Below are 26,308 nucleotides of genomic sequence, written 5' to 3'. Positions count from 1 at the left end.
ACCCGACCTGACACAGAGGTGGCAAGACAATGAGAGGCCAAGGGTGCTAAAGAGAGGAAAATCTGGAGACAATAGGGGCCTCCGCCAGAGCAGCGCTGTGGCCACGCCAGCCACCGAGCAGCAACATTAAGTACTTTAGACACCAGAAGGCCAAGTGGAGCGTAAGGAACACAACGTTTCCTCCACCGAGAAGCGGAGAGAACAGAAGCAACCAGTGTGGGCTACCGTGTGGCCTCGATCGTTTTGGGTTTGGAAATATACTTAGGGACTGGACTCCACAGGTCTGCTCAGTGACAGTTGAGTTAGACACTATCCACTCGGATGTAAAATGACGAGGATTTGACTTGACTAGAAAAGGAGGGTTGGCGTTTAAACGTGGTAATGAATAGGGTCTGTGTTCTCCTAGCCTGATCGGTCAGCAGCTAGGGTCATTCCTCTTCTCCATTCCTCTCCTCCATTAAGGCCCTGCCACTGTTCTCTCAGTTCTCTCTCTCTCTCTCCCCTCTCTGCAATGTTGTTTTATGTTGTCAGCCAAGAAAAGGAGCAGATGGGAAATGAGTCAATTAGAATAGAATTATGCCGTCATCAACCTTCTTTTCTAGGCACGTAAGGATACCCCGCAACAAAATAGGGCCACAACAGATCTAACAGTCTAAACAGGAGGTCCTGTTCAGAATGACTAATCAAAATATTGTTTTGTTTTTGAATGACTGACTGACTGGCACTTCATGCCTCATTGAACTGACTGCACCGAAGCTGTGTGTCTGATTTCTTTTTTCTTATCTGAAGAGGCAGAGAGCCAAAGGAGATATGAGAAAAAAAATGTATGTCGCTTATCACAGCACTTGGAATGCAAGTTAAATAGAATGTTTCATTATGGTGACCAAAATTAACGTAGTTAACTAAATGATTCTGATCCCAGAGCAGCCGATAAGAGTGTTTGTTTGCCAACAAACGCATATTCAGACTATTCATGCGAATCAGAGTGTTTGAATCATGGTTCAATCTGACCTTACTGCTGACTTACACTCGTCCACACTGATTCATTTCCAACCACAATTACGTCGACAAAAGCCTCCACACACATAAATGTTTCCCTTTTAGCTTATTTCTACACGGTTACATTTTCCAACTAAATTAGGACATTATAACCTTGCAAAAGCACTCTGTTACTCCATATATTTATTTGTAGTCAAGATTCAGTCATGAGTCATGCTTGCTAAAGTGCTTGATACACAGAACTTTATGACTCATGAATACGCATGTTCTGACCAAATGATCCGCGATGCAAATATGTCTTTTGAGAAATGATATACTTTACAATATAATTTACTTGACATTCATAATGTTTTAGATTTCTTGGTCACAAAATGACCTAGGGGATTTAAGGGCCTCCAATTCTATCTAGATATTATATATCTACAACATCGTCCATGTTTTGACGTCAAACCTTTTGGTGGAAAATAAATCATTCTGGACTTTCTCTGCCCAATCACTTTGAACTCATTGTAATGTGGTTTGAAGAAGGCCTGTTCATATTTCAACAAAGGGTCCCAGTCCTCTATAGCCCTGTGCAGGCGTTATCTATATTCATAAAGATCTGATCACAGAGAGACTTAGGCCTACTACCCCACCCATTGCTTTGGAAATAAGTTGTCTAAAGTTTATATGTGGCATCGAGTGACAAGACATTTACACCATCTACCAGTGTAAAAACTATTCAGTAACAATTAGCAGCAGAAAAAAAGATGACATGTATTTTTGAGGATGCGTCTCAACTCTGATGAGGTTATGCGAAGTCAAAAGAAACACAACACCCATTACTGATAAACGAATAGTGCATTTCCACTGGTGATTTACCCCAGTGTTTTACCAAAAAGCCTCAGACCTTTGTATTTCCACATCCACGGCCTGACTCCTGGGAATCACTGGGCCATGGCCTCAATGGACCATCACTGACATGCAGACCCATATGCAAGGCTCTGGGGCTATTCGGGTGGCATTTTAATAACAATGGCTAACTGTGAACATGGGTTTACTCCTACGATTGGTTAGCACCTTCTCAAAGCACAGCTGTTTTGATTATGCAGAGGATGTCGATTCTGCTCTTCAAAAGCCCTGTCAGTCCTAGCTATGGAAACACAATTTCCCTAGTAAGACATCAGGGTGTATATACTAGTGTAACACTGGTCTTACAGTTAAAAAGAAAATTAATTTACCCAAAGTGGTGCATTCTGGCCCCCCCCCGCCCTCCCAGCCCTGACCCCGTAGTCATATAATAGTGTTACCTAACATATTCTAGCTACATGTTATTAATCCTCTGGGAGTTTTCTCCTCACACATGCCATCATGTGCTGGACAGGACCAAATGGCAGGAGGAGAGGAAAACCGAACAGACGTCTCTCTCTCTCGTTCTATCTCTCCCAGGCGGACGACAGGCGGGTGAACCAAACACTGACCTCTTGTCTATATTTACTTTCTGACATCCATTAATTTAGGATCTGTGACTGCTCTCCACTGATGTTAGGGGCCAAAGATCCTGAGAACAGAGGGTGTCCATGAAATCACCTGGGATCTCCCAAGTAGCACAGCCTCCAATCAGTCATTATGAGTCAAAATAACAGCCTGGATCCCCTTACAATGCCTTCATCCCAAATGCCACTGTATCCCCTACATAGTGCACTAACCCATAGGGTTGTGGTTAAAAGTAGTGCTTTACATAGGGAATAGGCTGACATTTGGAAGGAACACCTTGTTTTATGGGACATCGGTCCAACCCCTCCCCAGGTGATATTTACAGCTCTGTTCAGGCTGCTCCATAATTTTACACACAGCAGCTAAAGTCATCATGGATGTGAGGTGGTCCACTTTGAATGGGGGTCAGGGATGAATTATGACATTATTAGCAGGCCCCTGCAGAGGAATGTAGATGGACACAGTTGGTCATTGATTGCAATTTATTTTATTATTATTATCTTTAAAGAAAAAACATGTTTACAGCAACACATGGTGGCTAGACCAGACACAATAATGGGGTGAAGGTGTTACATTAACATTACACAAGTCCTCAAGTGGTCTCATACTAGCATATGCAAGATGCCTATTCAATAAAAACACGAACAGTTAGGTCGTTTTGCAGAACGCCAACTCCATCATCAAGTATGCTGATGACGCCACAATTGTAGGCCTGGTAACCAACAGCAATGAGTCAGCCTATCGGCAAGAGCTAAATGAACTGGAATTGTGGTGCCAGGACTAGGGCTGTTGCCGTGACCATGTTAGCGCCACACCGGCGGGTCATGAAGGCGGTCAAATTCCACATGACCATTTAGTCACGGTAATTATGGTTCTCCAAGCTCTGATGCTGCTGACGGTCATAAGTAGCCTACCAAACCTGCTAACTGCCTGGTACTCAACACTCTATTGTCCCTCTAATCACTCTGACATCAATGAGAGCCCATGAGCTCATGTTGCGCAACATTTCTATAGGCTATGCAATTGCGTGAGAAAATAGAGTTATGACTTCTATTAAAAAGAGGAGGATCCCATCAGCTTTCTATAGGCTAGGCCTACTATGTTTATTTCTCAACTTTCCTATTATAAGCTAAATGTCCTGATCTGTCGCGTCAGCCTAATTGCGTCAAAACGTTGCTTTTTTTATTCTGGTGGTTGTATTATTTTGGGATCTATCACATCCCACAACAGTCCCAGACTATGTTTGGAATATTTATTTTGTACTATGGGGGATTACAGATTGACATAGGCTAGTGCCTCTGCTGTTCGTCAGGCCTATTCATCTTGTTGGCTGACAAAAAGTTATTGGATAAGGACGCGCGCAGTTGCATTTCCGATGTGTCTGTCCTCAGTTGTAGCCTGCAAGAAAGACCCGATCAAGTGATGGAGAGCCATGTGAGTGAGAGGTGCTTCAAGGCACGCAGCACTTAGAGAGATGGGAATTATACATATTATATTTAGCCCAAGGGCACAACGGCCTCTGGTCGCAAATGCATGGATTTTTTAGGATGTATTAGGCCATACAAAGGGGATCCAGCTGGGAAATTCAAGGAATTATCAAGTGCTTGTCAAATTGTGAATGAGAGACTGATGAAGTGTGTACAGCCTGCACAGAAACAAAGCAGAGCTCATGCCATTCAAGCAACTTTTTAAAAAATCATCGAGTAGCATCATGCAGCCTTAAAAAGCCCAACGTTTGTAGAAAAACCAAAGTTACATTAATAACTCAAAATTAAGCATATAGGAGTACCTATTTATTTGTTAACCGCTCAACACCGAATAGCCGCATGTGCGCACTGCCTCAAATAATTTGGAGAAAATATCCTTTCTTTTTTATTCAGTTTTGTTCAATTGCATTCTTCATTCTATAATATAATATAAAATAATGTCACGGATTTCTAAGCAAATCTTGTCTGCTAAATGAACTAGTGTAGCCCACAGCCATATGGCATAGCCAGATCAGGAACTAAGATAAGGACAACTCAGACTATGCTATTCTGTTCTTCTGAAATATACTACATTTTCTTCCTATCATGTTTCTTTAGACCTGTCTAAAATAAATAATGGATTTATTGTGAAGGAGTAGGCTGTATTACATGGATTTATATTGTAGATGTTCCAAAGGTCTGCATCAGTGTCTTGTATGTGTGGAAGCCAGGAGATGCTAAATGTGTTCATGTTAATTAAGTGGCCAATTACCATGAGACTGGCAGTTATTTGACCGGCTGACAAAATTCTGTGACTGCCACAACCCTAGCCAGGACAACAATCTCTCCCTCAACATCAGCAAAACAAAGGAGTTGATTGTTGACTTTAGGAGGGAACAGGATGGAACATGCCCCGAACCACATCAACATGACTGCAGTAGAGAGAGCAGTCACACACACACACACACACACACACACACACACACACACACACACACACACACACACACACACACACACACACACACACACACACACACACACACACACACACACACACACACACACACACACACACACACACACACACATCACAACTGCTAAATACCGCACAATTTAAGCACGTGAACCCGATGAGCCGGCAGAGGCATGGGAGCCCGACGAGCCAGCTGAGGCGTAGGAGCCCGATGAGCCGACTGAGGCATGACATGGGAACCTGCCGACCCAACCGAGGCACGGAAACCTCTCGAGCCAGCTAAAGCGTGGAAGCCCGACAAGCCAGCTCAGGTACCCCCGGTTCAATCGGCGGCGGCACCCAGGCCCGACGTCACCACCAAAAACCAAAAACAAGAACTCGCTGATGCTTCAAATATTGGTGTCAGCATTCTGTGAGGACCGATGCTGGAGACGAGAAGCAGGTACAGAGAGTGAACATTTAATGGTAAACGGACACATAACACAAACAAGGATAGTGTCTGGACAGGGGACTGAAACGGGGAACACATCTGAGGAATAGACAGATATAGAGGGCGCAATCAACAACGTGAAGGAGTCCAGGTGAGTCCAATGAGCATAGATGCGCGTAATGATGGTGACAGGTGTGTGCAATGAGGGGAAGCGGGAGCAGTCGTGACAAATACATTTGGCAGGGGAAGTACAGCTCGGTCTCCACATCATTTTATGTGCAGCGTGCACATATGTGTCAAGTAATTATCTTCTTGTTGTTCTGTTATTTGGTTGGGTCTAATTGTGTTGTTGTCCTGGGACTTTGTGGGGTCTGTTTATGTTTGTGAACCGAGCCCCAGGACATTACTCGCCCTATCTGTGGTTTCGTTCAGAGCACACACTGGATGCTCTGGCCAATAAGTAGGATTGTTCCGAAAGCTCTGACCTCACAAATACAGTCAAGAACCCAAGCTAACTGGCTAACATTGGCTAGCTACTTACAGACACATAATGAGAGAACACCCCGTTTTGACCATTTTACTCGGCCTAGCAGAGCTGATTAGGCTTTTTTAGTATTATCCAGAGTGTTGGTGACTGTAACTGTGCTGCTGGCAACAATTGAAATACTCTTTGTTACTCTCTTTTTGTATTGTTTTAGTGATTCACCATAGTGAAAGCGTAGGCTCAGGTTTTCTGGGTCTCTATGATTTTGGTTGGAAAATCTTACCAGTATAGATCAATACATCAACACCACAGGCCTTTTGGGTTGTAAGAATTTGTCCTGTAGGTCATTTAATGTAATTGGAGAATCCAGTGGGTTCTGGTAGTCTTCAATAGTTCATTCTAAGATTTGTATTTGATCACATATATGTTTTTGCTGTTTGTTCTTTGATATAGGGCCAAAAAGGAGAAGTTTTAATGATCTCCATTTTGGATAGATAACTCTTCATGTTTTTTGTGTGTTTTCAGATTTTTTCCCAGAAGTGGTTTGAGTCTGTTGACCAACCATAGTGTATTTTTGTATTGTTTTAGTGATTTTTGGTTTTCTCAATTTCTTTCTCAGGTTTTTACATTCTTCATCAAAAAATTTTTCATTGTTGTTCATTTTCTTAGGTTTCTGCTTGAAATGTTTAGATTTGATGGGGAAGCTGAGGTCAAATATACTGTTTAGGTTTTCTACTGCCAAGTTTACACCTTCACTATTACAGTGAAATGTTTTGTCCAGGTAGTTGTCTAAGAGAGATTGAATTAGTTGTTGCCTAATAGTTTTTTGTAGGCTTCCACACTACTTTCCTTCCATATATTGGATATCTTAATATTATTGAGTTCATTTCGCTCAATGCCTCATGATTGAGTTCAAGTAGACTGTGATTTTGCTGTGATCTGATAGGGGTGTCAGCGGGCTGACTGTGAACTATTACAGTGAAATGTTTTGTCCAGGTAGTTGTCTCTTTCTAATAGTTTTTTTTAGGCTTCTCCTCTCTCATTTCTCTCTCATGATTGAGTTCTAGACTGTGATTTTCTCTCTCTCTCTCTCTCTCTCTCTCTCTCTCTCTCTCTCTCTCTCTCTCTCTCTCTCTCTCTCTCTCTCTCTCTCAATTCAATTCAATTCAATTCGCATTAATGGCATGATGTAACAATGTACATATGACCAAAGCTTATTTTGGATATTTACAATATAAAAAATATAAAAAAATTGAGAATCAAAATTGTCAACGGGACAACAGTAACAACAATAACCAAGGGTCAAATTAACCATACATTCAACAATAACAATAAGCATACAGTAGAGGACATGTGCAGGTTGATTGGTCTGTCAGACACTGTCCCTCAACTTATGGCAGTCAGCAATGTAGTGTGCTGCCAACCCACAGCTCTCTGCGTCCCCCCCAACAGGACGGGTAGCCTATCCTCATCAGAGAGGTCTTTGAAACCTTGAATAAGGGTTTCAAATTTGGGAAAATGACATTGTTTTTGATTTTTTACATTCTGTTTTTACATGCAGCTGCGTCTCAGGTTCTGCTGTTGTGCAGTGGTTGCATAGCCTTTCCTCTACAGGGAGACAGGTTTTTCTGTGTCTACCCTCCTCAATGGCAAGGCTGTCAAGGTTTTGATAAGTAACCATGGTCAAATTTAGTCACGGTGTACTGTCGATTTAGGGCCAGATAGCACTGCATTTTGCTTTGTGCTTGTGTTTCCCAATAAGCAATATAGTTTTGTTTTGACTGTGTTGTAATTTGGTTTATCCTGATTGATTGGATGTTCTGGTCCTGAGGTTTCCGTGTGTTAGTAGAACAAGTATGTGAACTCAGGACCAGCTGGATGAGGGGACTCTTTTCTTTGCTCAGCTCTTGCCATTGCAGGGCTTGGTAATGATATGAGAGGGGGTCACTGTATTTTAGATGTTTCCAAAACTTAATTGCTCTTTTTTGAGTTTTTATTATTAGTGGATATTGGCCTAATTCTGCCCTGCATGCATTGTTTGTAGTTTTCCTCTGGACATGTAGGAGAATCTTACAGCACTCTGCTGGCAGGGTTTCAATGGGGTGTTTGTCCCATTTGATGAAATCTTGTTTTGCAAGTGGACCCAACATCTCTCTCTCTCTCTCTCTCTCTCTCTCGCTCTCTCTCTCTCCCTCGTGTTGTGAAAACTGCCTGAAAAATATGGCTGTGAATCAGTACTTAGATACACACACCTAACCCCTTACACAATAGCCCCTCTTTTAGCATTACTCATACTTGGGGTGGACAGCATAAGCATTGATTTTGCCAAATGGATGTTTTATGGATGCAAGGTATTCCAAATAAACTAACTTAGCTTTCTTTATGAAAGGGATCCTTTTAACTTAATGGAAACGGTCATATTGTCTATTGACCACTTGACATTTTTTTTAAAGCAGGCATTCATTCAGTGACTATGATTGACTTGGGCTGCTTTTTTTCTCCATCTGTTTTCCTTTGACCCTCAAATATAATTTAAATTTAAAATAAAATAAAAATTGCTAGAAATTATATATGCTTTCCTGCAGTAGACATGTGTCCTAGACTGGTGGACTTTAGAGTGAGGATTGGAGAGTGATCCGGGCTTTGGGATCAGATGGATGGGATACCCCAGCCCCATTCACAAGGATACAGCCCTAAGTGATAGCTGAGACAGGGGGCCAGGGCCGGTAGTGTCTGGATGCCACACACAATGCTGCCTCTTTGGCCTTTCCCTGTCACAGAGGCACCAAGAAGGTTAGGGTGGGCTAGGGGGATGGGAGACAAGGCCCTCCTGCTTTTTAGGGTCAGGTTCTGTAGGCCTAGTATTCTGCTGAGGGGTAGGAGGACAGCATTGAAGGATACATTCATTTTAGACCTCACTATTCTATGGTTCCTTACCCTGACACTAGTATATGAGCCAGGGGAGACTTTGGATTTTCTTTAATGAATAAACAGCCACTACTTACTCAGTAACACTGAATGTCATTACATTTGTAATTAAGTCTCCCACCCCTTCTCTAGACTGGACCACTGTGGAACATAAGCCATTGTTACCTTCAGCCTGGCATCATGTCAAACAACCTGCCAAAGCTCAATTTGCAAATGTAAACAGTTCCACTCTTAGTTCCTCTCGACAATCATTAACTCACCCTAATTAGCATTTAAATGGAAAAACAACATCAGCAAACAACTGCATTGAAGTGCCTGTTGATTTATATTGTATTGATATCTGAATAATAATTGTGGACACTTTTATTAATACTACTGATAATGATACTTTCACAGTTTTTTGTGTGTTTTTTTTTATTTTAAATTTTACCCCCTTTTCTTCCCAATTTCGTAGTGTCCAATTGTTAGTAGTTACTATCTTGTCTCATCGCTACAACCCCCGTACGGGCCCGGGAGAGACGGAAGGTCGAAAGTAATGCGTCCTCCGAAACACAACACCCAACCAAGCCGCACTGCTTCTTAACACAGCGCGCCTCCAACCTAGAAGCCAGCCGCACCAACGTGTCGAAGGAAACACCGTGCACCTGGCTACCTTTGTTAGCATGCACTGTGCCCGGCCGGCCACAGGAGTTGCTGGTGCGCGATGAGACAAGGATATCACTACCGGGCAAACCCTCCCGAACCCAGACGATGCTAGGCCAATTGTGCGTCACCCCACGGACCTCCCGGTCGCGGCCGGCTGCGACAGAGCCTGGGCGCAAACCCAGAGTCTCTGGTGGCACAGCTAGCGCTGCGATGCAGTGCCCTAGACCACTGCGCCACCAGGAAGGCCCTAACAAAAAAAAACTAACAAACAGACAAAAAATATTAACCGGCAACCCAATCTTGAAATGAGGGTCTGTCGAAGTTCGAAAGTTTAGCATTTCATTTGAGTTCCACCAGATTTAGGTCTGGTGTCTGAGCTGTGTTACATGCCCAGTAGGGCCTGAAACAAATCATATTCTGCAGGAGTTCTCTTAGGGTTGTTATGGCCAAAGGCTGCAGAATACAGGACAAACAAGCAAGCCTTCCTAAAGAACATCATTCGAAAAGCTATACACAGGCTAAAATAAACGATGAAGCTGGCTCTTACAGTGCAGCTGTGTCATCTCTCTCCATAAGGCCACCACCCAAGGACATCTGCATACCATTTTCCTCATTAAGGTTTTGTTCCACAGTAATACAGTAATGCAGCCTGCCTCTGTAGGATCCTTGTTTTAGAGGGTTGTAATAGTTGTGAAATTGTGAATACAAATAACGTCTCCCAACATTACTTGGAGACAATAACACAAACATGATACAGCAGCTGCACAATAACACAGCATGGAACTATACATACTGGACAATAGGTTTGTAAAGTTTTCATGCAGCGCTCGTAGTCTTCATCGTCCATTTTCAATTTTCTATTTGACTGGTCACAACGGGAACACCTCTTTAGGACTACCACTGTAAGATACACCCTCCCATCTTCTCCGATCAGATTACAGCAGGCTCCTGAGGAAAGTAGGTTGCACAAACGCTAATACAGCCAATACTTCGTTAATCCCATTGGTTAGGCCTAATCCCTTGTCATTGATTTTTATTGTTTCTCTTTGACTTTCAGGGGAACAGGTGGATTTAGGGGGAGTCCCCCCTTTTCCCCCACGTGGGCCAGCCCCCTAACAATTTGAGTTCTAGCCGATGAGCTTCCGCCCCTCACCGTTTGAGTGACAGCTAGCAAGATGCACACACAGTAGAGCGAGGGAGCGAGCAATGACATGGTGCGAATATCTGCATATACAGCATGTGACATAGTAATTTTTGGGGACCACTTTGGCACATGAACGCTACTTTCAGAACTACTGGCTAAAAACGATACAGAGTACTGACGGATATCTTTAAACAAAAAGGTCAATCCAATAACCCTGTTGTCACCATTGGAGCAACATTAAAAGCAACATTAAACGGTGCAGTATCTGATCTATGTACTGTATGGAGTTTACTTAGAGTACAAAAAATTAAGGATACCTTCTTAATATTGAGTTGCACCCCTCCCTCGCCCCCCTGCTTTTGCCCTCAGAACAGCCTCAATTTGTTGGGGCAAGGTGTCGAACATATTCCACAGGGATCCTGGCCCATGTTGACTCCAATACTTCCTACAGTTGTGTCAAGTTAGCTGAATGTCCTTTGGGTGATGGACCATTCTTAATACACGCGGAAAACTGTTTAGCGTGAAAAACTCAGCACCGTTGCAGTTCTTGAAACCGGTGCACCTGGCACCTACTACCATACCCCGTTCAAAGGCATTTACATCTTTTGTCTTGCCCATTCACCCCCTGAATGGCACACATACACACTCCATGTCTCAATTGTCCCAAGGCTTAAAAATCATTCTTTAACCGGTATACTCCCCTTTATCTACACAGATTGATGTGGATTTAACAGCTGACATCAATAAGGGATCATAGCATTTTTTTTTACCTGATAACATCCCCAAAACATTATTTTAAATTAATTACAAATTAAATGTTCTCCAAACATGCACTAAAATGCTGTGCACAACATCTGTAACAACCACCACAGAACATTCCCCAAACGTTCTAATGTAAAAACAGTAACGTTTTCCCAGCAAACCAAAATGTGTTCTGTAAAAGTTCCCAGAACATTTATTAGGTTGCAACAAATGTTCTCATAACACCAAAACAGTCCAGTGCTTGTTTAAAACTGTTGCCTGATGTTGCATGAACCTTCCCAGAACACATTTTGTCTGTTCATTAAAAGGTTCCCATAATGCTTCATTAGGTTGTGGGAACAGTCTGGTGGGGAAATTGTGGGGACGTCACGAAATATATGTTCTCAAAACATAAAAACTGTCCAGCTGTGTGCAAGATTATACTATGTTTATTTTAGGGTGGAAAGAACATTTACCTGATGTTACAAGAACGTTCACATAACACATTGTCTATTCTTTAAAAGGTTCCCAGAATGTTTCATTATGTTGTAGGAACAGTCTGTTGGGAACATTGTGGGGACATCACAAAAGATATGCTCCCAAAACACAGAAACTGTCCAGTTGTGTGGGTGATTCTACAATATATCTTTTAGGGTGCAAAAAACATTCACCTGATGTTAAAAGAACGTTCCCAGAACACGTTTTTTTAATGTTCTTTAAAAGTTCATAGCACATTTCTTTAGGTTGTGGTAACAAGATACAGGTATATGTTCTCAAAACATAAAACACTCAGGTTGTGCTGATTATTACAATGTTTCTATTAGGTTGCAAAAATATTCACCTGATGTCGCAAGAACATTACCAAAACAAAGTTTTATGTTCTCAAACATTTCCTCAAACATTTCTTTAGAGATAGGTGCCCAAAACATGAAAACTGCCCAGTTGTGCAGACATTCAGATAATATTTGTATCAGGGTGCACAAACATTCCTTTGATGTTGCACGAATGTTGACAGAACAGACTTTCTGAGTTTTTTAAAAGGTTCCCAGAATGTGTATTAGGTTGTAGGAAGAGTGTAGGTGCATTACAATAGGTATGCTCAGATGTTTCATTTTGTATCTTTATTTAACTAGGCAAGTCAGTTAAGAAAAAAATCTTATTTTCAATGACGGCCTAGGAACAGCGGGTTAACTGCCTGTTCGAGGGCAGAACGACAGCTTTGTACCTTGTCAGGTCAGGGATTTGAACTTGCAACCTCCCGGTTACTAGTCCAACGCTCTAACCACTAGGCTACCCTGCCACCCCTGTGTGATGACATTACTACAATGATTAAGTTAGGTTGCATAGGATATTCCCTTAATGCTGTAAGAAAGTTGACAGAACACCTTTGAACACTTATTGACACAAAACATTTCAGCTTTTTGTTTTTATTTTACTTGTAAACAGTGGCAAAGAAATCTCAATTGAATCCATTTTCAATTCAGGCTGTAACACAACAAATGTGTGGAAAAAGTCAAGAGGTTTGAAAACTTTCTGAAGGCACTGTATTTGTTATGTATCACAGTTTTTCAGAATGATTATTGCATGCATTTTAATGTGTTTCGCTCTATATTGACAAGAAGATACAATTGTTTTATTATTTAGTTTTAAGTGTGTGAGCCAGTATTTAAAAAGCACGTGAATACACCAGAATAGAAGTTATTTGAAGGAAGCTCTATCCAACTAAAATCCCATTTCATAAGACTTTCATCACACGTAACGAAGACAGAAAATCATAAAATACACAGCATATGAAGAGGAGGGGAACATTTTAACCCTTGTGGGGTGTTCATGTTTTTGTTATTGACCCAATGTTCGCAGGTCTGATGGACCCACAACATTATTAGGTTTTTAAAACAATAGAGCCATAACAATTTACGTAATAATACTTAATAATTAATTAGATGTTGACTTACATCAATTACAAGCAATATAGACAGCAAACATGGTTAATATTTGCCATTTACCTCTGGCAACTCCGGGATGCGTGGCTTCTAGGCAAAATTGCAAAGAAAAAGCCATATCTCAGACTGGCTAATAAAAATTAAAGATTAACATGGGCAAAAGAAAACAGACACTGGACAGAGGAACTCTGCCTAGAAGCCAAGCATCCCGGAGTCGCCTCTTCACTGTTGACATTGAGACTGGTGTTTTGCTGGTACCATTAATGAAGCTGCCAGTTGAGGACTTGTGAGGAGTCTGTTTCTCAAACTAGACAATCTAATGTACCTGTCCTCTGGCTCAGTTGTGCAAGAGGACTCCTCTTTCTATTCTGGTTGGAGCCAGTTTGCGCTGTTTTGTGAATGGAGTAGTACACAGCGTTGTACGAGTTCTTAAGTTTCTTGAAAGTTTCTCGCATGGAATAGCCTTAATTTCTTAGAACAAGAATAGACGGATGAGTTTCAGAAGAAAGGTATTTGTTTCTGGCCATTTTGAGCATGTAATCGAATTCACAAATGCTGATGCTCCACATACTCAGCTCGTCTAAAGAAGTTTTATTGCTTCTTTAATCAGAACAACAGTTTTCAGCTTTGCTAACATACTTGCAAAAGGGTTTTCTAATGATCAATAAGCCTTTTAAAATGATAAACTTGGATTAGCAAACACAACGTACCATTGTAACACAGGAGTGATGGTTGCTGATAACGGGCCTCTGTACGCCTATGTAGATATTCCATTAAAACTCATCTGTTTCCAGCTACAATAGTCATTTACAACATAAACAATGTCTACACTTTATTTCTGATCAATGTTATGTTATTTGAACGGACAAAAAATAGCTTTTCTTTAAAAAACAAGGACATTTCTATGTGACCCCAAACATTTGAACGGTAGTGTATAGTTACAGCAGTAGGAGATTCAGACACACACGTGCAACAACATCACTCACACTTACTTCTGTTATTGGAGTTTCTGGTTCTGTAGGTCGGGCGGATGGGGCACCAGCATCCTCCTCCTGAATCCTCCTCACGATGGATGCAGAAGCTGGGGTCCTTGGGATATGTGGCCTCCTCTGGATTTGAGATCTTACCAATGCCTTGCCCAGTTCCTCAAGAAAAAGCTGTCTCCTCTGGAGCTTCCCTCTGTTCCAATCTGGGCTCAACACCATCCAAATGACAAATGCGTTGTACGCCGAGATGTCCAAGATGTTGAGGAATATCACAAGTGGCCTGTGTAGGGTTCTTCTTTTTCAGTTGTAGTCATTCACCAGCTTGTCTAAATTGTCCACCCCTCTTTTTGTGCCTTTGTAATCCATTATGATTCCTGGTTTTTGATGTTCCTGGCCACAGATTCTTCCATCCCTATGCAGCATACTCACAGGTTTGCAAAGGGTTGGAAACTTTCCGGTACACTTCCAGAAGTTTTCTGTAAATTTTCCATGGGATGATAAGCCCGGGAATTTTGGGAATGTCGCTTAAATTCATCAAAGAGGTTCGCTTATAACAGTGAACCTTTTTTGTGGGATACACATAAGGCAATCAGGCAGACTTGCGGCATGTTTTGGTTAACCTCTCTGGGATATGTGGGACGCTAGCATCCCACCTGGCCAAAAGCCAGTGAAAATGCAGAGCGCCAAATTCAAATAAATTACTATAATAATCGAACTTTCATGAAATCACGCATGTAAGATACCAAATTAAATCTACACTTGTTGTGAATCCAGCCAACATGTCAGATTTCAAAAAGGCTTTTCGGCGAAAGCAAACTATGCTATTATCTGAGGATAGCACCTCCATAAACAAAGAGAGAAAAGCACATTTCAACCATGCAGGCGCAACACAAAAAGTAGAAATAAAAATACAAATCATGCCTTACCTTTGACGAGCTTCTTTTGTCGGCACTCCAATATGTCCCATAAACATCACAAATGGTCCTTTTGTTCGATTCATTCCGTCAATGTATATCCAAACTGTCCATTTATTTGGCACGTTTGATCCAGAAAAACACCGGTTCCAACTTGCGCAACGTGACTACAAAATATCTCCAAAGTTACCTGTAAACTTTGCCAAAACATTTCAAACTACTTTTGTAATACAACTTTAGGTATTTTTTTACGTAAATAATCGATAAAATTGAAGACGGGATGATCTGTGTTCAATACAGGAGGAAAACAATCCGTAGTATGCTTTCTGGTCACGCGCTTCTATCTAAGAGTACACTTGAAGTGACCCTCGTTCTGAACAGTGCTACTTCTTCATTACACAAAGGAAAAACCTCAACCAATTTCTAAAGACTGGTGACATCCAGTGGAAGCGGTAGGAACTGCAAGAAGGTCCCTTAGAAATTCCCAATGAAAACCCATTGAAAGGAGAGTGACCTCAAAAATGGTTGGTCCTCAGGGTTTCGCCTGCTAAACAAGTTCTGTTATTCTCACATACATGATTCAAACAGTTTTGGAAACTTCAGAGTGTTTTCTACCTGGATCTATTAATTATAAGCATATCTTATCTTCTGGGGATGAGTAGCAGGCAGTTGAATTTGGGCATGCATTTCACTGGGCGTGAAAATACTGCCCCCCTGTCACCAAGAAGTTAAACTATCCCCAATTCAATGAAATTGCAACTCTCTGCATGCACACTGCATTCTTCCATCACATGTGCAGTGCACTCTTCCATCACATGTACAGCTGATTCTCAAGATCTTGCACACTAATTAGATGCTATTGAGCTCACACTACTACACTGTCTGACCCAAGGACTGCATGCTTTCTGGTACGTTTTTAGATTACAAAACTGGGTGGGGTGAATATATTTAATATGACATACATGATTTTTTGTTTACTAGTACATATAGCCTACAGCAAAGTGTGTTTAAATAATTTCTAACTTGTTATCAATTTCTGCTAGTTAGCGTTTGCTACATGTGGGTTTTAGCTTGCTTGTGTCTGCTAACTGAAGAGTGTTAATTCACCTGTTTCCATACATGTTTCATTTTAAAACATTTGTCTTACAAAGGAGTTGTTTACTCTAACTGCCTAACCATTTATCTGTGTATGGAATTGTATTGTTTTTTTTTACTCACCAGGCTGGGGAGACCTACTGGATGCCTGGTCCGTGGAGGAGGCACGGGATGAACCAGGCTGGGAAGACCTACTGGAGGCCTGGTCCTTGGAGGAGGCACAGGATGAACCAAGCTGTGGGGGAGCACTGAAGATCTGGTGCGTAGCCTTGGCACCACTCTTCCAGGCTGAATGCCCACTCTAGCCATTGCATAGATTGAGGGAGACAATGCCATTCTGTCTGATGTTCAGAATCTGCTTGCAAATGTAGGAGAAGAAATCTGTACTGTCCTGCCAACTTCACTGTGGCTCCAAGCAGAGGAAACTGCAGTTCTGAAATACATCAAAAAGCATGAAGTCTTCTGCCAGAAGCCCATACACGCCACAGCATACATGTTGGACCCCAAGTATTCTGTACTGGCAAGAGCATCCTGTCTGGTGTAGAGATCAAAAAGTCCATCTTCTTCCATCTCTCTCCAAAAACACACCTTCCCTCTAAATTAGTGCAGTCCAGAATGATTTTCTAGTTGAAATTTGAGATGAAAAGTTCAAAAGAAGACTTTATGTCCTGCACATGACTAACCGCCATCCACGCCGGCCCTGGTTGCATCCTTATCACATTGGCAGCCATGCGGGGTGGCTCATTCCTTGGACAAGAAGACCATCCAATTTCACAATTTTTTGACATCCATATTTCTCCTCCTGCAGGTTGCTGATGAGCTGGATGCTGACGGGATGGTACTGGGGCTGAAGACGGGATGTCCTCTTCTTCCAACTCACTGTCAGACTCTGAATTGACAGAGATTATCCTCATATTCATCTTCCAAAGTGGAAGACGCACATTCCACACTAGCTTCTCAGGCCCTCTGAGCAGAGATTCATTTTGCCGTACTGATTGATTGTGGTAAGGAGTCACACATGGAAAGCTATTTATTTCTTGTGTCCCTCCCCCAATTTGCACCTGACTGGGATAGAGTGTGGGAAAATTCAGATTTTCCTATTCAAAAAAGAATTAATTGTTAAATTTTTCTTTCAGTAAACACTGAAAATGGGTCCCACAGACCCGAACACCACACAGGAGTTAATAACTCACAAATTGTGTTCTGTGTCCTGATTGACCATATGAGACGAAAAAGAAAAACACAATAGCACAGCTATCCCCTGGTGGCACAGAGAGAATGATCTTGCTGAAGACTGCAGATCCGATCCAAAGCATGTTTCTTTTGCAATTTTTTTTGTTGTCCGATTTAGGCTCCGATATTATCGACTAAAAGATAGTCTTTGTTTCATCCAGATATATAAATGCAGTCAGAAATGCACAATTTAGACTAACTGTAAAACATGTAACAATGTTTATAAAGAGGATGAGTGAAGTGATGGTGAAGAACCCAGTTTCCAGTATTTCCCTGTGTTAGATACAGTGGGGCAAAAAAGTATTTAGTCAGCCACCAATTGTGTAAGTTCTCCCACTTAAAAAGATGAGAGAGGCCTGTAATTTTCATCATAGGTACACTTCAACTATGACAGACAAAATGAGTAAAAACAAAATCCAGAAATCACATTGTAGGATTTTTTATTAATTTATTTGCAAATTATGGTGGAAAATAAGTATTTGGTCACCTACAAACAAGCAAGTTACAGACCTGTAACTTCTTCTTTAAGAGGCTCCTTTGTCCCCCACTTGTTACCTGTATTAATGGCACCTGTTTGAACTTGTTATCAGTATAAAAGACACCTGTCCACAACCTCAAACAGTCACACTCCAAACACCACTATGGCCAAGACCAAAGAGCTGTCAAAGGACACCAGAAACAAAATTGTAGACCTGCGCCAGGCTGGGAAGACTGAATCTGCAATAGGTAAGCAGCTTGGTTTGAAGAAATCAACTGTGGGAGAAATTATTAGGAAATGGAAGACATACAAGACCACTGATAATCTCCCTCGATCTGGGGCTCCACACAAGATCTCACCCCGTGGGGTCAAAATGATCACAAGAACGGTGAGCAAAAATCCCAGAACCACACGGGGGGACCTAGTGAATGACCTGCAGAGAGCTGGGACCAAAGTAACAAAGCCTACCATCAGTAACACACTACGTCGCCAGGGACTCAAATCCTGCAGTGCCAGACGTGTCCCCCTGCTTAAGCCAGTACATGTCCAGGCCCGTCTGAAGTTTGCTAGAGAGCATTTGGATGATCCAGAAGAAGATTGGGAGAATGTCATGTGGTCAGATGAAACCAAAATATAACTTTTTGGTAAAAACTCAACTCGTCGTGTTTGGAGGACAAAGAATACTGAGTTGCATCCAAAGTACACCATACCTACTGTGAAGCATGGGGGTGGAAACATCATGCTTTGGGGCTGATCCGTGTAAAGGAAAGAATGAATGGGGCCATGTATCGTGAGATTTTGAGTGAAAACCTCCTTCCATCAGCAAGGGCATTGAAGATGAAACGTGGCTGGGTCTTTCAGCATGACAATGATCCCAAACACACCGCCCGGGCAATGAAGGAGTAGCTTCGTAAGAAGCATTTCAAGGTCCTGGAGTGGCCTAGCCAGTCTCCAGGTCTCAACCCCATAGAAAATCTTTGGAGGGAGTTGAAGGTCTGTGTTGCCCAGCAACAGCCCCAAAACATCACTGCTCTAGAGGAGATCTGCATGGGGGAATGAGCCAAAATACCAGCAACAGTGTGTGAGAACCTTGTGAAGACTTACAGAAAACATTTGACCACTGTCAATGCCAATAAAGGGTATATAACAAAGTATCTCCAGGTCCCCTCGGAGAGTTCATCAATGAGCTTGATGCCTTGATAAGCTCCTTTCCTGAGGACGGCTCACCTCTCACAGTTCTGGGCGACTTTAACCTCCCCACGTCTACCTTTGACTCATTCCTCTCTGCCTCCTTCTTTCCACTCCTCTCCTCTTTTGACCTCACCCTCTCACCTTCCCCCCCTACTCACAAGGCAGGCAATACGCTCGACCTCATCTTTACTAGATGCTGTTCTTCCACTAACCTCATTGCAACTCCCCTCCAAGTCTCCGACCACTACCTTGTATCCTTTTCCCTCTCGCTTTCATCCAACACTTCCCACACTGCCCCTACTCGGATGGTATCGCGCCGTCCCAACCTTCGCTCTCTCTCCCCCGCTACTCTCTCCTCTTCCATCCTATCATCTCTTCCCTCTGCTCAAACCTTCTCCAACCTATCTCCTGATTCTGCCTCCTCAACCCTCCTCTCCTCCCTTTCTGCATCCTTTGACTCTCTATGTCCCCTATCCTCCAGGCTGGCTCGGTCCTCCCCTCCCGCTCCGTGGCTCGACGACTCATTGCGAGCTCACAGAACAGGGCTCCGGGCAGCCGAGCGGAAATGGAGGAAAACTCGCCTCCCTGCGGACCTGGCATCCTTTCACTCCCTCCTCTCTACATTTTCCTCCTCTGTCTCTGCTGTTAAAGCCACTTTCTACCACTCTAAATTCCAAGCATCTGCCTCTAACCCTAGGAAGCTCTTTGCCACCTTCTCCTCCCTCCTGAATCCTCCTCCCCCCTCCATCTCTGCAGATGACTTCGTCAACCATTTTGAAAAGAAGGTCGACGACATCCGATCCTCGTTTGCTAAGTCAAACGACACCGCTGGTTCTGCTCACACTGCCCTACCCTGTGCTCTGACCTCTTTCTCCCTCTCTCTCCAGATGAAATCTCGCGTCTTGTGACGGCCGGCCGCCCAACAACCTGCCCGCTCGACCCTATCCCCTCCTCTCTTCTCCAGACCATTTCCGGAGACCTTCTCCCTTACCTCACCTCGCTCATCAACTCATCCCTGACCGCTGGCTACGTCCCTTCCGTCTTCAAGAGAGCGAGAGTTGCACCCCTTCTGAAAAAACCTACACTCGATCCCTCCGATCCCTCAACAACTACAGACCAGTATCCCTTCTTTCTTTTCTCTCCAAAACTCTTGAACGTGCCGTCCTTGGCCAGCTCTCCCGCTATCTCTCTCAGAATGACCTTCTTGATCCAAATCAGTCAGGTTTCAAGACTAGTCATTCAACTGAGACTGCTCTTCTCTGTATCACGGAGGCGCTCCGCACTGCTAAAGCTAACTCTCTCTCCTCTGCTCTCATCCTTCTAGACCTATCGGCTGCCTTCGATACTGTGAACCATCAGATCCTCCTCTCCACCCTCTCCGAGTTGGGCATCTCCGGCGCGGCCCACGCTTGGATTGCGTCCTACCTGACAGGTCGCTCCTACCAGGTGGCGTGGCGAGAATCTGTCTCCTCACTACGCGCTCTCACCACTGGTGTCCCCCAGGGCTCTGTTCTAGGCCCTCTCCTATTCTCGCTATACACCAAGTCACTTGGCTCTGTCATAACCTCACATGGTCTCTCCTATCATTGCTATGCAGACGACACACAATTAATCTTCTCCTTTCCCCTTCTGATGACCAGGTGGCGAATCGCATCTCTGCATGTCTGGCAGACATATCAGTGTGGATGACGGATCACCACCTCAAGCTGAACCTCGGCAAGACGGAGCTGCTCTTCCTCATAGGGGAAGGACTGCCCGTTCCATGATCTCGCCATCACGGTTGACAACTCCATTGTGTCCTCCTCCCAGAGCGCTAAGAACCTTGGCGTGATCCTGGACAACACCCTGTCGTTCTCAACTAACATCAAAGCGGTGGCCCGTTCCTGTAGGTTCATGCTCTACAACATCCGCAGAGTACGACCCTGCCTCACACAGGAAGCGGCGCAGGTCCTAATCCAGGCACTTGTCATCTCCCGTCTGGATTACTGCAACTCGCTGTTGGCTGGGCTCCCTGCCTGTGCCATTAAACCCCTACAACTCATCCAGAACGCCGCAGCCCGTCTGGTGTTCAACCTTCCCACCTTCCGGAGCTGTGAGGGGAACGGCACCTCAGTACCTCCAGGCTCTGATCAGGCCCTACACCCAAACAAGGGCACTGCGTTCATCCACCTCTGGCCTGCTCGCCTCCCTACCACTGAGGAAGTACAGTTCCCGCTCAGCCCAGTCAAAACTGTTCGCTGCTCTGGCTCCCCAATGGTGGAACAAACTCCCTCACGACGCCAGGACAGCGGAGTCAATCACCACCTTCCGGAGACACCTGAAACCCCACCTCTTTAAGGAATACCTAGGATAGGATAAAGTAATCCTTCTCACCCCCCTTAAAATATTTAGATGCACTATTGTAAAGTGGCTGTTCCACTGGATGTCATAAGGTGAATGCACCAATTTGTAAGTCGCTCTGGATAAGAGCGTCTGCTAAATGACTTAAATGTAAATGTAAATGTATTGAGATAAACTTTTGTTATTGACCAAATACTTATTTTCCACCATAATTTGCAAATAAAATCATTAAAAATCCTACAATGTGATTTTATGGATTTCTTTTCTCATTTTGTCTGTCATAGTTGAAGTGTACCTATGATGAAAATTACAGGCCTCTCATCTTTTTAAGTGGGAGAACATGCACAATTGGTGGCTGACTAAATACTTTTTTGCCCCACTGTATGTCTAAGAAGGCTAAAAAGGAAGCTTGGAAGTCTTTATTGACCATTCTGCCATGATTATATACTGAAAAAAAGAAGCTGTAAGAGAGCTTCCCTGGTGGCTCAGAGAATAAAAAACCTGGCTTGGGAATCAAACTTTCTGACCCCACATGTGCGGGTTGTCGACATATGAAGTGTAAAAAATATAGATGTGCTTTTATGATTAAATCCTGTTCAACTGCCCTGTAAATGGAATCATGTGGTGATTGGCAACATATGAAGCGTAAAAAATGTGGTTGCATCATTAAATGCTGTTCATATGAAATCAAAACACGATGTGGCTCGATATCACCTCCAATACAGTCCTCAAATGCAAATGGCCTTTCAATCTGGAGAGAAACATTAAGGGGATGTATTCCAACCTACTTCCTTATGCTTTAAGGAGCTACACATTTACATGCTGAGAATGTTGTTGTAAGGACCGACGTTGGAGTAGAGAAGCAGGTGCGGGGTGTCAAACCCCCTCTAGGGGAGCCACACGGCGTCCCACCTGGGTGAGCCTGACTGGCCCGGCCGAGGTACGGGAGCTGGACAAGCCGGCTGGGCGTAAAATCCCGACGATCCGGCTGAGGCCTGACGTGGGATGGGTGCCTTCCGAGCCAACCGGGGCAAGAAACCTCTAGTCAGCTAAGGCTTGACAGTCCGATGAGCTGGTGGCGGCCCCCCAGACCCGACGTCACCACCAACCAGAAAGCCAGCACTCCCCGATGCTTCGTTTGGTGGCTTCTGCATTCTGTAAGGACCGACACTGGAGTAGAGAAGCAGGTACGGGGAGTCAAACATTTAATCAAGGACAGACATGGAACAAGACAGGAACAGCGTCAGCACACGGGTAAACAAGAACATAAGACAATCAATGCTGAAGCGGGGAACAGAGTGGGGCAACAGACAGATATAGGGGAGGTAATTACAGAGGTGATTGAGTCCAGGTGAGTCCAATAATCGCTGATGCGTGTGACGGGGGAAGGCAAGTGTGAGTAATGACGGTGGCAGGAGTGCGTAATGCTGGGGAGCTGGGCACCCTCGAGCGCCAGAGGGGAAGGGAAGGGAGCAGGTGTGACAGTTGTGACAAAACTGAAATATACCATTTTCTAAATGTTTTATAAATGTTCTGAGGACCTCCAAGACAAGGTCAAATGTATATTTGTCTAGTTAAATAAAGGTAAAATAAAAAAATAAAAATATATGTAGATATATTGCTTGAACATCAATAGAATATTATGTTAAACCTAAAACAAATATGCTATGAACGTCATAAAACCGGACTTATTTTGAAATTGTGTTCTGTGCAACCTATGTGTTTATCCCAAAAGTATTCTTGCAACATCCCAGACAACTCCCATAACTGAATTAAATGTTCTGGGAACCTTTAAAGATCTTAGACCAGGTGTTCTGTCAACATTCTAACAACATGAAGGGAATGTCCTGTGAAACATTGCATGAAAGTGATCACAACTGAGCATATTTTTTTTGTCTTTTGTATTGTCCCCATACGGTTCCCAAAACCTAATAAAATGTCCTGGAGATCTTCAAATAACTCAGAAAGGCTGTTCTGTTAGTTAGCATTATCTGAATGTCAGTACAACTAGACAGAATTAGTGTTTTGGAAACATATCTCTTGTCATATCCCCACAATGTTCACACAAACCTAAATAAACATTCTGGGAACCTTTAAAGAATAGACAAAATGTGTTCTGGGAATGTTCTTGTAACATCAGGTGAATGTTTATTACACCCTAAAATAAACATTCTGGAATCATCTGCACGACTGGATAGTTTTTGTGTTTCTCACTGTTCCAATAACCTAATGAAACATTCTGGGAACCTGTAGAGAACAAACAAAATATGTTCTAGGAATGTTCTTGCAATATCAGGCAAATGTTTTTTCCCCAAACATTATATAAACATCATATAATCATCAGCACGACTGGACAGTTTTTGTGTTATGAGAACATTTGGCGTGACCCTAACAAATATTTTGGGAACTTTCACAGAACCAACTTTGGTTTGTTGGGACATAACTGCAATAGTCAAATGTCACTATATCCTAATGAGATTTTGGAACATTTGGGGTCTAGTCCTTAGGCTGTCAGTCAGCCAGTCAGGAGTAAAGAGTGAAAGCTTAGGTATCTTTCCTTACAAAGTGAGAAGTGAACAAGAAAGGACGGACAACAACAAAGGAGCCCTTTGGCATTTGTGGGGTGGCTGGAAAGCACATTACAATGTTACACTGTCCAAATGACGACTTCCTACGCCGACGCCGGGCTGATGGACGGGGAGTATGGAACACGGGATAGAAGGGCCCCATTCATATCCAAAAGCAAACAGAGGTCTGGAAAATAAATACAAAGAGTAAATACCCTCATTCTGACTGAGAAATTCTAGGCTCTGAACCCCTTCCCAGTCCCATGAAGTCACAGAGTCAGGGGAAATATACAGAGTTTCAACTTTAGCCTGGTTCTCTCTGATGACTTTAAGGACTCCATGAAAATGTTGGCTGCTACTCAACCATGTCTTAAAATGATTACAAATATACAATAGTTACAGACTGGATTTCTGTATTCTGGAAGAGGTCTGGACTATTTTGAAAGTCGGGATATTATCTCAGGGCTCCAAAGAGGGCTACATTTTACAGTAGCAGCTGAGAACCACTTTGAAAATGGATAGATTATAAAATATCCGCCATAATACTAGGCCTATTACTGTACTAGGTAACCTTGTACGGGTATGCTATGGTAACAAGCATTGGATTACATAATACTCCGAACCTACGGCCCTTATCCTAAATGTAATTAAACCTCCAAGACAAGCAATTCATCCTCAGATTAACGTTAGTAACAATATGCTTTACATTCTATATCAATTGAATCAAATCTGCAATAGGTTTTTTTTTTAAAACCCCTGATCGACGAACAGATGATGTGGAGGCCCCTGACCTAATTCTCAGAACAATAGACAAACAAGGGGCCATGGTCACAGCAGTGTGGGAAGAGTGGAGAGGGGCTGTAGACAGCTATAGGCGTGGAGGGTAATGTGTGTGCCTGTGCGTGTGCATGCGTGCGTATGTGTGCACGTTCATGCATGCATTCGTGCGTATGTGTATGTGTGCCTGGAGGGTCCCATGCACTTTCATCCCATCCCAGGCTGACCAAACAGATCAGGCCGCTGCCCAGTGAAACGCTCTGACAGGTGGATGCTTGGCCCAGCTATGGACGATCGGGTGGTAAATGAGGGTAATGAGCATGGGGTGAGTTAGGGGTGACGTCTCGGACGAAGAAGGGGGTGACTGTTTGTTCTGAGGAGTGAGGAGAGGGGCTGATGTGTGGTGGCGTTAGTTGTGGCGGAGCAGCCATAATGTGGGGTGTGAGGATGAAGAGGGTGTGGGGGGTTATTGAGATGGGAGTCCCCCTTATTCCCCACACACAGATTCTGTGGGATCTCGGATCTTTCATGAATAACTGTGTTTAGACAGAATAACTGTGTTTAGACAGGGCTGTCTCACATCATGTGAGACAGCCCCCATCGTTTATACTCCCTTATCAAAATAATTTGGGTCTTGAGACAATGCAAAGTAATTGTCGCTTTTTTGTCTTAACCCCATGAACGAGGTGAATAGTTAGTGAGAGCTCCAGACAAAGGAGAGAAGCGAGAGAAGCGCTCGTTATTGGTTGGTGTCCATACAGAGCAGCATTCTATACCCATGTATTTTTCTCTGTCTGACCTCCATTCTTTGCTCATTATTCCACATCATCATAACTGACCAACGAAATCAGCATTCCAATAGGATGATCAATACAGTTGTTCATCAGAAAAGAATAATAACCCGCTCGCCGGGAGGTCCTTTGGTTAGTCTGACCATGTGCAGTTATTTGGTGGTCCAAAGACACCCTTCTGCAGTCTTCTTGACTACATTAAAATGTTTGTAATGGTTTTTTTTTCTCTTCTTGTTCTTGGAAACATTTGATGAAGAGAACTCATGTTACTAAATATGACTTCCCCAGGGACGTATCAAAATAGCCTCTAATGGTTTTATATCTCTCTACCAATATTGCCCTGAACAGGCAGCCAAGCCAAGCAGGCTTTCCCCTAGCTACTAATATTTCTTATCGGCAGGAAACTGTCTCAGACGTCCTGTGTCTGTTTTGGCCTGAGGAGCACGGTCAGGAAACACTGACTCATCGTTGGGCCTCCACTATCTCTGACTGTGGTATATTTCTGACGAGGCTTTGACACAATCAGTTTGTGTTACCATATGGCTCAACTAAAAAATGGCCGCCGGCAGCCGCACAACGCCAGGATCTCCAGGGTGGAGCTCCATACGCCAAACTATCACGGAGGGAGGAAAAAAAAGAAGAAAGGAAGGGTCCAAAAGAAAGGAACAATTGAGCGAATGTCTAAAATGGCGGCAATTAAAAAT

General features: G+C 43.3%; 1 long non-coding RNA gene across 1 annotated transcript; it reads left to right on the top strand.

The window, feature by feature from the left end:
* Nucleotides 1–5,100: 5,100 nt before the first annotated feature.
* Nucleotides 5,101–17,807, top strand: LOC127910577 (uncharacterized). The gene is made up of 3 exons (XR_008075291.1): nt 5,101–5,498; nt 16,354–16,486; nt 17,036–17,807. It is a non-coding gene; the product is annotated as an uncharacterized LOC127910577 (long non-coding RNA).
* The last annotated feature ends 8,501 nt before the right edge of the window (nt 17,808–26,308 follow it).

The sequence above is a fragment of the Oncorhynchus keta genome, chromosome 22, assembly GCF_023373465.1.
Source record: "Oncorhynchus keta strain PuntledgeMale-10-30-2019 chromosome 22, Oket_V2, whole genome shotgun sequence".
Lineage (NCBI taxonomy): Eukaryota > Metazoa > Chordata > Actinopteri > Salmoniformes > Salmonidae > Oncorhynchus > Oncorhynchus keta.
Note: the sequence above shows the minus strand (reverse complement) of the source record. Positions and strands in the feature narration are given on the sequence as shown.